The sequence below is a fragment of the Dipodomys spectabilis genome, unplaced genomic scaffold, assembly GCF_019054845.1.
Source record: "Dipodomys spectabilis isolate Male_0828 unplaced genomic scaffold, ASM1905484v1 ptg000307l, whole genome shotgun sequence".
Classification (NCBI taxonomy): Eukaryota; Metazoa; Chordata; class Mammalia; order Rodentia; family Heteromyidae; genus Dipodomys; species Dipodomys spectabilis.
The window spans coordinates 5,268,629-5,281,204 of NW_024870984.1; positions in this window are offsets into that span (position 1 = coordinate 5,268,629).

Below are 12,576 nucleotides of genomic sequence, written 5' to 3' on the forward strand. Positions count from 1 at the left end.
TGCTTATTAACTCAAAGGAGGATTAAAAACATTCAGAATAGTGGAATGTGACTACTACTCATTTGATGTATATGGAAAGATGATCAGAATTCTTATGATTAATAAAATATATCTTCAAATTTCCAGTGGTTGACTTCTATGCTAACTGCGAGGAGACACTGGTGATGCCAGGGTTTTGAAAGCTGGTAATGAAGCAAAATATTAGGGAGAACATTTGGTAAGGATATAATTTCCAAGGCTCATAACAAATAAATTGAAGTAGAATGCTAAGAGATGAATGACTGAGCACCAAATTTTATTTGTTGGCTTCTTTGTGATGTCCTGGGATTTGGACCTAAGGCCTAGGTGCTGTCCCTTTTTTTTTCCTCAAGGCTAGTGCTCTACCTGTTGAACCACAGCTTCATATCCATATTTTTGATGATTAATTGAAGATAAGCTTACCAAATTTCCTCTTTAGGCTTCCTTAAAACTGATCCTCAGATATCAGCCTCCTGAGTAAGTAGGATTCAGGTTGTAAGCCACCAGAGCCCAGCTAGAATCACATTTTAGAAGTATTCTTTTGGTGAATCATATGTGTCTGACTACTACTTTAGCAATTTGGTTCCAGTGGATCATGTCAGATTTATAATAAAATCAGAAATTTTCATCTTGTAATCTGCAGCATCCAATATCTATCTAATTTTTTCCTATTTTCATTTCTGACCTCTGTTTTCTTCATTGTACCTTTCCATTCTTACTTCACAAGCAAGCATGCCAGTGCTGTTTTCTTTTTCTGAAGCAAGTCAGGTTCATTCCCATCAATGGGGGATGTACTTGCTGTTCTTACTGCCTGGAGTACCTGCTCCTAAATAATTGCCTAGATGATGGCTCTCATATCAACTATCTCTTGTTCAGGGATGTCTCCTCCCATCCCCACTGTGAAGTTGTTGCTACAAAATCACCAATGTCATGTCTCTGATTTATAGAAATTATCATTATGATTTCTGGTTTTCTTTTCAGCATGAAATTGGTGAGGAGAGAGCCACATTCACTTCTGTTTCTCCAACACCTGTAATAGTGCCCAGTCCGTAGTGCTCAGGAGCCTTACATGGAGATCAGTCTTTTCCAGCTCAATTTATCCTAGCTTCTCTTTAGGACAGCTCTTCAAGCTGAAGTGTGGTGGCTAGTAGTCATTCCCTCTCATTCTTTGTGCTTTTTGGTGTTGTTGAGTCCACTTCAGGGCCAAACCAGTGCCTGACACTTATTTGTTGCTATGGCAAAGGTGGTTGTGACATCATAGAAGTAATGGCCATTGTTTTGGGTATATGTGTGAGGACACCCACCCCCCTACAATTTCCCCAATATATGTTTCTCCTTTGCCCAGAAGTGCACTCACCAATTCAGCAACCAAACTGTCACCCAGTTCCTGATGCACTCAGAGTATGTTTCCATTTCCTTTAAAAAAAGAAAAATTCAAGACATGCTTTGATGATTTGTCATTGAATTACTGAAACAGAGTAGATAATTTTATGTATTTGTAAGTCTTTGTCCATCTCTCTTGAGCCCTTGTCATATTTCTATGTGTTTGCAGCTTGGGAAGGGAAATAAGGTTTAATTCAGTATAGTCAGAGACTATAGTTCAGAAGGCTCTTTTTAGACCCTTTTGGAGGGAATGCCAACTTTCCATCTGATGTTCTACAGATGGCCATCTTGGTACAGGACCTGAGTAGACTGTCATAAGACAAGAGTCTTATCCTGATTTCCACTGACTTTCCTCTGTGGTCAAGGACTGTGATCCCACTGTGATCTCCTCTGAAAATCTAAGGCAATGGGGGTAAGAGAGACTAAAACTCGGAACCCAGCTTCCCAATCACTAGGATTACAGGATTGAGTCTCATGGACTCAACTCATAGCTGCTTTTTTATACATGGTGTAGTCAGTTTCATTATATTCACTTCCTAGACAGATATATACAAATATATGTATATGTTTATTCATCTATTTATAATCAGTGTTAGATCTAGACACACACATATATATTCATATAATTATAATCAAATTATATCACTACTTTCCCCAATAATATTTTACACTAATGTTTTGTGAAATAAATACTCAAGACTAAAAATTTAAATGCCTTTGTAGCTTGAAAAATCATATTCAATCTTACATATTATACAATATACTATATATAACATAAAGACTATAACGTATGTTTACATATAACTGATTTGTGTTATTTTTCTTCCTGATTTTGTGTTGGTTCATCTATGTAAGCCTTTTTTCTTTTATTGATGATGGCTTTTATTTTCCAGTATATATATATTCTATATATTTTGTCAAATATTTTCAGCCCTAAGTAGATTTTTATATTACTGGAGTCAAATTTTTCTTCCATATTTACCCAAAGCACAATGAAGATGTATACAGATTTGAACTCACTATTGGAAGAGCGTCCCACATACCCTGTATGTATTGTGGCATTTGTCCCAAATGACAGAATAGATTTTTAGGACATCTCATCTGCTGTCCTAGAACTTTTGTAGCCACCTTATCACCCCATGCAGGCATGGCCTGGCTTCTTTGCAGCTCCCTGTGCATTTAACAGTTCCCTTTATATGCAGTAAAACCCCCTGTCACTCTGTGTTTTCCCCTCAACAGAACACATATGCACAATGCTTCAGATTGTAGGCTTAAAAAGAAACATATTTAGGATTCATGAATCTAGAATATATCAAAAGCATTGACATTTTAAGAAAGTTAGAAAAATAAATAGAATGAACATTTTACAACAATCAGAACAAAAAGAAAAATAAAGATTTTCCCAGGAAGGGGGAAGGGAATTTCTAATTCTAGATTGGCCTCTAAGTTACCTTCAAGCAGAATTTCTGCCTCAGAGTCCTCAAAGGGATTTACTTCTCATTAAAGACAAGATTTTCTTCCAGGGGGGAACAGATTCTAATTTCTCAATTGAAAATTGGAGCCCTTGCAGGAGGACAGATTGGTCTGGGTATTCTGTGAGGAAAGATTCCTTTTCCTTAACTGAATCTAGATTTTGGACCTCACTTAATGGTTTTCCTGAACATAGACTGGAGTAATTTTCCATTAGCACACATTTATCCTGCACACCAAGATGTGTCTTTTTGACTGGTTTGGAGCCGATCTAGGTGGACTGTGAATATGAATGGAAGTCATTCTGGATTATCTTCTTTCTTGGTGATATATGCAGGTACACCTGCATCACATGTGGGGTTCAGAACCAGTGGGATGTCCAGAGGACTCAAAACCTGATTGAGCCTTTCTACAAATTCAAAGAAAACCCCTCTATGTTCACATGCTTTCTGGAGATCAGTGATGGCTTCCGATCTCTATCAGTCAACATAGATGACATCACTGATGGGTTCTTTATCTGGAGTTCTGCAGGAGCTGCTCTACGGTAATGCCAACCTGAGCATGGAAATAGGTACAGGAGTCTTAGAACTATAGAAGTTAAGGTGTGAATAAACTTTCATGAAGATCTAATGGGAGAAGCTCTAGAACTTGAGTATAGACTGAACACTGATGAGAAGTTAGGGTGTTTCTAATGAGTGGCTGCTTCCAAGTTCTTTCAAAAGGAGAACAGATATTACCCAGCAAAGAATATCCATAAAGGCATATTTTGCTAAGCTGGGGTGTATTAAGGGCTCTTGGCCAATCACTCACATCCCTAGAGACTCAGGTTCCATCCATACACACCAACTCTAAGGCATCTAAACAAGGACTTCTTCCTCTTTTCCTTGGTCTAATGGATCATGTGTTCCTCCATCTGAATTTGTAAGCTCCAGAAGAATATGTAAGCAGAAGAGCAAGTCTGAAGAGGGCATGTTGAGCTTGACATACTGTGTAAGTTCTTTCAAGGTGTCATAGTTCTTGTGGTCATAGAAATCATCAAGGTAGAAGACCATCATCATAGGGAAGATGGAACAAAACATATTGGTGACAAGGAAAATGAGAGCCACCCTCCCCGTCCTGAGCCTTGTACTAAAGCATTTTTCTGGCGGGATGTGCATGTTGGGAACTGGGAAGAGACTCCTGCAAGAAGGATGTTCCTCACAACCCACTTCTAGGAATTTCTCAAATACAATCATCTAAAATTCCCCATGTGATAGGAGAAGAAAGTTGTTTCCCCACTGAATCTGACTTGTTATACACAGTCCTCCTTCTCATCCATGAGAGTCCAAAACCACTACCACATCCACAAATGTGTAATCTACTATTCAATGGAGTGCCAAGCCCCAACCCCCAGGTGAAAATCACAACTGGTGTGCAAAGAAGGAAGTTGACTTTGATTCAGAAACCTCAAAGATACCCAGTTTTCAAGGACAGAATTTCTCTTTGTGCCAACATCCACTTACTTCTTCATCTTGTTCATCTTCCTCTCAGTTATGGTAGAAGGATCTATACCAATGGGAGGAGAGGAGGAGACTAACGGTATGCTTCTCCTTTTCTGAAATAACAGAACACACATGGGACTGGCTAAGTCCCAAATGGCAATGTAAACATGACAGACAAAAAGTGGAGATATGTCTATACAATTTCATGCAAATTCTGTGAGGATGCTTATATGGATCTGTCCAAATAAGTGCACAATGGCTCATGCCTCTAATCTTGCTAATCAGGAGGGTGAGATCTGAGGATCACAGTTTGAACCCAGTCTAGTTTGTAAAATTCTAAGGACACTTATCTTCATTTAGCCAGCCTAAAGCCAGATCTGGACGTGGGGCTCAAATGGCTGAATGCTACAAACGGGACAGCTCTCAGGCCCCAAATTCAAGTTCAAGTTGCATCCTTGCTTCTGTCTATATTCCCTCAAGGCGTCCAAGATAGTGATTTTCTAAGTGAGGGTGGACGTTGTGGGGGCACTGACCATTCCTTTAATCCTAGTCTCTCAGCAATCAAACTGCTAAGGCTCCACTAGCTTCTGAGGCAAATGAATGTTCTGGCAGCCCAGTCCTAAGGAATTAGCTGGGAGTGCACTTCTTTGTCTCAAGCCAAGTTCCTGTGATAAGACCTCAGTGAAAGTCTCAGAGAAGTATCAAGTATTCCAATAATCTGCTGGGGGGGGGGGGGCCGAGGTAATCATCAGCCCTGGGTTTGAAAGAGGAACACTCATTTTTTAAACAGAATATCCAGCAACTGCTCCATTGTCCCCGACTCTCTATAGTGGTGGGGGAAATTTCCAACATAGAAGAGATCACCTTTCTGATAGGCAGGAAATAGGTCCATTGCCAGCATTTCCAACAAGCCTGAGTCCATGCTCTATATATTATAAGGCACATTAAGTGTTTTGGCTGACTCGTCACACTGAGGCGGTTAAAAGAATGGATCTTTGAAACATGGAAACTGGAGTACACTTCAAAATGAGTAACAGAGTGGATTGAAAAGTACACAGTAAATATTTTCTCAGTATACACATATAAAAGCACACAAGAAGAAAGTTGTACTATGGGTTACGATGAGATTAAATAGGTTTCCTGTCATAGTTATACCTGGCCTGAGTTGACTTGTGATTCCCTTGGTTTCTTCTTATAAAAAGGCCTGAGACATTGGATTTGTGGTTTGGCACTGATCCAATGTCTGCAGCATCGAGTAAGACACTCACACCACTCATGCCTGAGACTTGAGCCTCTTGAACTTTGAAAACAACACTGGAACATCTTTCTTGTTCCTGAGCTACAGGCCTGGTGAGCTGGCTTCAGCTGACTGTAGGTTACAGTTGCGTGGCTCTCAGAGTTCTATATTCTATTCCATTGTGAGGGAGGTAGTGTCATCTCTCAGAGCCCAATGATCTAAGCTGCTTCCTCACATAAGACCATTCCAAAGACAAACTGGAGGCTGAAATCTCCCCTCCCACATCACTCTATACACATGTGGACATTATCAAATCCCAACATCTTCAGCTAGGCCTACGAACCAGCATGATCTCAGCCTCAAGGAATCCTTCCTAGGTCAGATCCAGGCCTTATTTGTCACTTTCCTTTCATCCTGCACAAATCATTTTGCCTCTCAGGGCCCTCTCAGCCTGCCATGTGCTTCTTGCATGTATTTTTGACATCTACTTCACAGGACATTGTTAGGTTTTTGTTTCCTAATTTTCTGTTTGCTCTTGAAGCCCCTCTGTGCTGTCATGTGGAAAAAAGGCAAGTACTTAGAGGTGGGGAAATTGTACAAGTATTGAAAAACAAACCTTACACATACAGTTAGACATTTTTACGGGTGTTCATTCTTGTAAGATAAAAGACTATTCTTGATACTTTGCTCATATTTTATGACAGTGGGGAGGGGAGAAAGGAAGAGGTGCTGCATTGTCTTCTCATAATTCAATGATTATTATTTTAAAAAACTATAGTTGAAGAAATGTAATATTTAAAGATAAAAGCTGTGCTCCTGTTCTTTTTATAAGTTAGTCATTTATAAAATATTCCTCACTAAAGTCTTGTCATCTGTGTCCCCTGAACTATCCTCCTCATTCAAAATAATCAGGAAAAACCTTCACAAATAAGTGGGCTGTTGTCTAATCTCTGGATACGAATTTAAGATCCAACATTGCCTGAGAATATGTGTGTGCACATGTGTGTGGGAGTGTGTGTGTGAATGTGTGTCTGTGCATATGTGTGTTTTAGGACTTGAACTCAGGGGCTATATGACATTCACAAGCATCTTTACTTTGAGTGTAGTGCTCTACCAATTGTGCCACAGTTCCACTGCACGTTTTCTGTAGTGAACTGGAGAGGAGAGACTCATAGAATTTCCTGCTCAGACTATCTGAACTAAATCTCAGGTCTCAACCTCCTGATTAACTAGAGTTCTAATTATGAGCCTCCAGAACATGGTGATAAAACTGGAGGCAGTGGGGTTGCAAGTTTTAGTCCAGCTTCACAACATTCTATATCATAAAACAGCAACAGTAAAACCCTATATCAAAATACAATAATAAGATATAATTAGAATACAATTTATTGATATAGTCTGCTAGCATAACTTTCAGAAAGCCTTGTTCTTAATGATTTAGCATCACAAAACCAAACAAAATGAGATAATTTCAGTACACTCTACAAATTTTTTAATCCATCATATAATAATTTCAAAACATTATAATAAACTGGAAAACATTCATACTTATAAGGAGAATGTAAAAAAGATAAAAGATGCAGATTATGAAATGGAAAATTCTACACTGCAGGAAAATTATTGTCATGGTGAATATATGGTGGTATTGTCACAGTGAATATATGATAATATTCTTCAGAGCAGCAATAGGTAAATATATATTTACTACATATAGTCTAACTTTTCTCTATCTCTCTCAACTTCTAATCTTCTACTGCACATTATCAGTGTATTCATGTTTATGGTATATTCCAAAATAACTAGTAGAGTCAGGTTGCCAAAATATATTAGCTTCAATTTTTTAGGAGATAAATAGGCTAATTATATTGACTATTTTATATATTAAACATGTAGTGTGTTATCATTGTACTCTCTAAGTATGTACCTACACTTCTTTTAAGTGAAATGGAATACAACAAGGTTTTGCCTGTAAAGCTAGCTATTTGGGACATCAGTTCCAGACCAGTGTAGTTTTGCCTGCAATGCTCCCCAACTCCTAGCTATGCGTGATGGAATACATCTATCATCCCAGGTCCATGGGGAGCTGAGAGCAAGAGGCCTTCAATTTCATGCCATACTAGGCAAGAACTTCCACATGGCTCCATCTCAACCAAAGAAAGTTCAACACTGGAAACACCTATCACCCCCACCTAGGTGAAAATAAATACAAATAAGAGCATTGTATTATAAGAAACAAACAATATTAAAACATGCTTATACAAACCACATGAACAACACTCACCTAGTGTTTGCTTCTCATACCTGTAATCCTACCTATAGCTAGGATTTTTATGTGTGAGCCAGAGGCACCAAGCAGTTCATCATTTTAAAAAAGACTATTTGAAGCCAGGTGCCAGTGTCTCATTCCTGTAACCCCAGCTTCTCACAATGCTGAGATGTGAGGATCGCATTTCAAAGCCAGACCAGGAAGAAAAGTCCCCATAAGACTCTAGTCTCCAATTAATTACTCAAAAAGCAGAAGTGGCTTTGTGGCTCAATTGGTAGAGTCCTAACTAACTTGAGCTCAGAATCTCAGGAACATTGCCTAGGCCCTGAGTTCAAGCCCCACAACTGACAAAAAAAAATAAGCATTTTAATGTCTGAATTTTCTTTTTTTATTGTGAAAATACTGTACAGAGGGGTTACAATTACATGGGCAAGATAAGTACATTTCTTATCAAGCATTGTAGCCTCCTCCTTTGTTTCCCCTTCCCATCCCTTCCCATCCTCCCTCCGCTCCCCCACCCAATCCCCCCCAACCAAAATTGTATAGTTCATTTTCGACATAACAACTTGTATATCTCATTGTTGCAATGGGTCCACCTGTATCCCTATTTGAACGATTTGTTTTTTCCCTTACCCTCCACAAATTATACTGACATCAAATACAGTGAAAGCAGGGGTTATGCCGTGGGGGAGGGACAAAGCAACAAAGAAATAATCTTGTAAATGTGTTAGAAACAATCGCATGAAAGAAAAAAAAAAACATTTGAATACATATCTTAGGGTTCATTTCCTAACATCAAATTATCTGACTTTTTCTGCTTGACTCAGACATATACTAGTTATTGCAAATAAGGGAAACCATGGGACCTATATTTCTTTGGGCCTGGCTTACTTCACTTAATATAATTTTTTCCAAGTCTTTCCATTTCCTAACAAATGGGGCAATGTTATTTTTTCTGATGGAGGAACAGAATTCCATTGTGTATACATACCACATTTTCTTGATCCATTCATCTACTGAGGGGCATCTGGGTTGGTTCCATATCTTAGCTATGGTAAATAATGCTGCTATAAATATAGTCATGCTGGTAGCTTTAGTGTGGTCTTGTTTGTGAACATTTGTGTGAATGCCCAAAAGTGGGATTGCTGTGTCATATGGGAGCTCTATGTGGAATCTTTTGAGGAACCTCCATACTACTTTCCAAAGTGGTTGAACAAGTTTACACTCCCATCAACAATGCAGTAAGGTTCCCTTCTGTCCACATCCTCTCCAGCATCTGTTGTTATTAGAGTTCTTGATCATAGCCATTCTAACTGGGGTGAGGTGGTATCTCAGTGTTGTTATTATTTGCATTTCTTTTATGGCTAGGGAGGTTGAGCATTTCTTCATGTGTCTATTGGTTGTGCTTCTTTCCTCTTCAGAGAAGTTTCTCTTTAAGTCTTTAGCCCACTTATTTATTGGGTAGTTGTTTCTTTGAAGATTTTTTGTTGTTGGATTTACTTTTGAGAGTTCCAGGTATATTTTAGATATGAGACCCTTGTTTGTTGTATGGCTAGTGAAGATCTCCCAATCAGTGGATTTTCTATTGATCTTGCTAGCTATATCCTTTGCCATGCAGAAGCTCTGCAATTTCATGCAATCCCATTTGTCCAACCATTCTTTGATTTGTTGTGCTTCTGGGTCTCTATTAAGACAATTTGGGCCTGTGCCAAGGAGACCTAGAGTTTCTCCTGTTCCATCCTGTAATGTTTTCAGTGTGTCTGCTTTGACACCGAGGTCTTTGATCCATTTGGAGTTGATTCTGGTGCAGGGTGATATATAAGGATATAGCTTTAATTTTTCTACAAGTAGTTAACCAGTTTTGCCAGCACCTAATGTATGAATTTCTTGTGAAATAAAATGAAAGCTGCGGTATACAATTCTACAGACTACTACAGATTTCATTATATTTGTTGTTAGAATTAGTAACAGCACTTGAACAAAGGACATTTTTTTTCATAAACTAGGGCATAATGGTCTCTAATTAGAGGAATCTGCTGCACTCATATGTAGTATTTTTTGGTTGTTTTTTGTTTTGTTTTTAGAACAGGATGAGAAAACTACTTTCTGCCAGGGGCCATTTGGATATGTATAACATCATCCACAGCCATGCAGAATTAATAGTAAAGACATGACACAGTCAACTGGCAATAAACTTACTTGTCTTTATGGCATATTCCAAATAATTTGATTAGCTTATATGTCCCTATGGCCTATAGTTTCCTATTCCTGCCTTCCTCAAAATACAATCATGTTCCACCAATTCAGATTTGAGCCAGGCAATATGTAGTATCAGTGCCAAGAGTCGAGGATAATTGTAACACAACCAGGGAAGCATGCAACCAACACTTCAGTAGCTGGACACTGGGGACTCAGGCCTATAATCTGAGCTACTCAGGAGGCTGATGATCACAGTTCAAAGCCAGCTCCAGTGAGAATATCTGTAAGACCTTTCTCTCCAATTAACAACCAAAAATCCATAAAAGGAGCTGGGTCTCCAGAGGTAGAGTAGCCTTGATTACAAAACTCAAAGGCAGCACCCAATCCTGAGTTCAAGCTGAAAGTCAGGCACAAAAACAAAAACAATCAACAACAACAACAACAAGAAACAGAAACTGAGAGAAAGCTCAGAAAAGGATGGCATTGTCTACAAGACAAATGTACACATTACATGTATTGTGAAATGGAAAACTCACTGTACACAACTGAGTAACAATTACATTTAAAAAAGAATCTGAGAAATCCCAAAGCCATAGGGCCTTATGATGAGCATCTGCTTTCAAGAATTTCAAAATCCCATCATGTGAGCTGGTAGCACATAGGTTGTACCCCAGGGTGATTAGAAGTATGAAGGCAGAGATTTTTTTCAGATGATCCCAGCAAATCTTTGATTACTTTAAGCAAAAAAGAAAACAAAGCAAAGCAAACAAAATAAACTTTAAGGTTAATTAGGCTGCTATTAAAGATTCAGATGGGAGGGGAAACAAAGGAGGAGGCAACAATGCTTCATATGAAATGTACTCATTATTTTGCTCATGTAATTGTATCTTCTCTGTACGTTATTTTCACAGTTAAAAAAATTGAAAAAAAGATTCCAGGCAGATTTAAACTGATAAATGATGAGTTAGTACAATGTTTTATAGATGCTGAACTCACATGTGTCAGACAAATATACTTAGATTGATAACTAGAAACTCTGAAGTGTAAGGTATATTAATTAGGTAAGTTTTTTAAGGTAGTCAATGAAGAGAACAGCACATGGTATTCAGTCAGGTAAATTAGTTTATTTTTATTTATTTATTTTTGGGTCCAGTCGTGGGGCTTGAACTCTGGGCCTAGGCACTGTCCCTCAGCTCTTCAGCCCAAGGCTAGCTCTACCAATTGAGCCACAGTGCCACTTCCGGCTTTTTTCTTTTTGCTTATGTGGTACTGAGGAATCGAACCCAAGTCCTCATGCTTGCAAGGCAAGTGCTCTACCACTGAGCCACTTTCCCAGCCCATGCCATACATGGTGGAAAGGCATGTAATAAAAAGGGGGGATGGCGACCCAACCTAGGGCCAAGTCGTATCTAGGCCAAAGACGAGATGAGGTATGCCCAGGTGGGGGAAAATCTGGCCACACTGGATCTGGATGTGACCTCAGGGCCTAGGACTCTCCTCTAGTCAGATGGAAAGTGCGACCAGCAGCAGACCAGGTTGTGACTTAGCAGGGGGGGAGGTGGCTGCTTTCAGGAGTCCCAGATAACTGGGGAGGTGTCTGCATAGGGTCTGCATGGCCTGGGGCAGACCTAATACCAAATACAGGTAGTACCTCTGCAATGTGATTCCTGATTCCAAACCATTCATTCTCAATCATTTCTTCCCTCCTTCCTTCCTTCCTTCCTTCTTTCTTCCTTCCTTCCCTCCTTCCTTCCTTTCTTCCTTTCTTCCTCCTTTGTTCCTTCATTCGTTCATTCCTTCCTTCCTTTCTTTCCTTTCCCCATCTCCCCATCTCTCCCTCTCTCCCTCTCTCTACCGATCTCTCCTCTCTTTCACTAAACCTTCTTCTCTCCCCTACCTCAGTATTCTCAACTCTCAAATAATGAACACTTGCTGAGTTGAACTCACAAGCTGGGAAGAGTAACTCAATGGGCGAATATGAAATTTAATTTAATGTTTCCTTACACCTCTACCACAGACCACTGGAATCAAATAATGAACACTCAGCAGCATGGCATCTCAAGCTATTTGGAGAAGAAAAGCAAGCACGTTTTCACTGCATTCTGTGAGGTCCACCCTGGGAAGGTGGGGCAGACTTCTCTCTCCTCTTGGCTGAATCTCAACCCAATTTCTGCATCAGGAGAGGTGACTGCCTCCAAGTGAGCCAGTTACCTAAGTGACACAGGTACTGGGCAGAAACTTAGCCTCTTGTGATGCTGAGATTAATTGCATGATTCAACATGATCCACTAGTTTGTTGAGATTGGGACTTCCTAAATTTTTGGTTAGGCTATGTTCAAATTGTGATCTATTTATTTCTGATTGCTAACCATGATTATAGATGTGAGCCAGTACATCAGATCATTCAAAGTCATTTATCACACATGGAAGACATGAAGTTTCCCAAATGACATACAAGTTGACAGACAGCAAAATAAGTCCTTAATTCTAGTTAAGATGTGTTTTTAATGTGAAACAAAATTT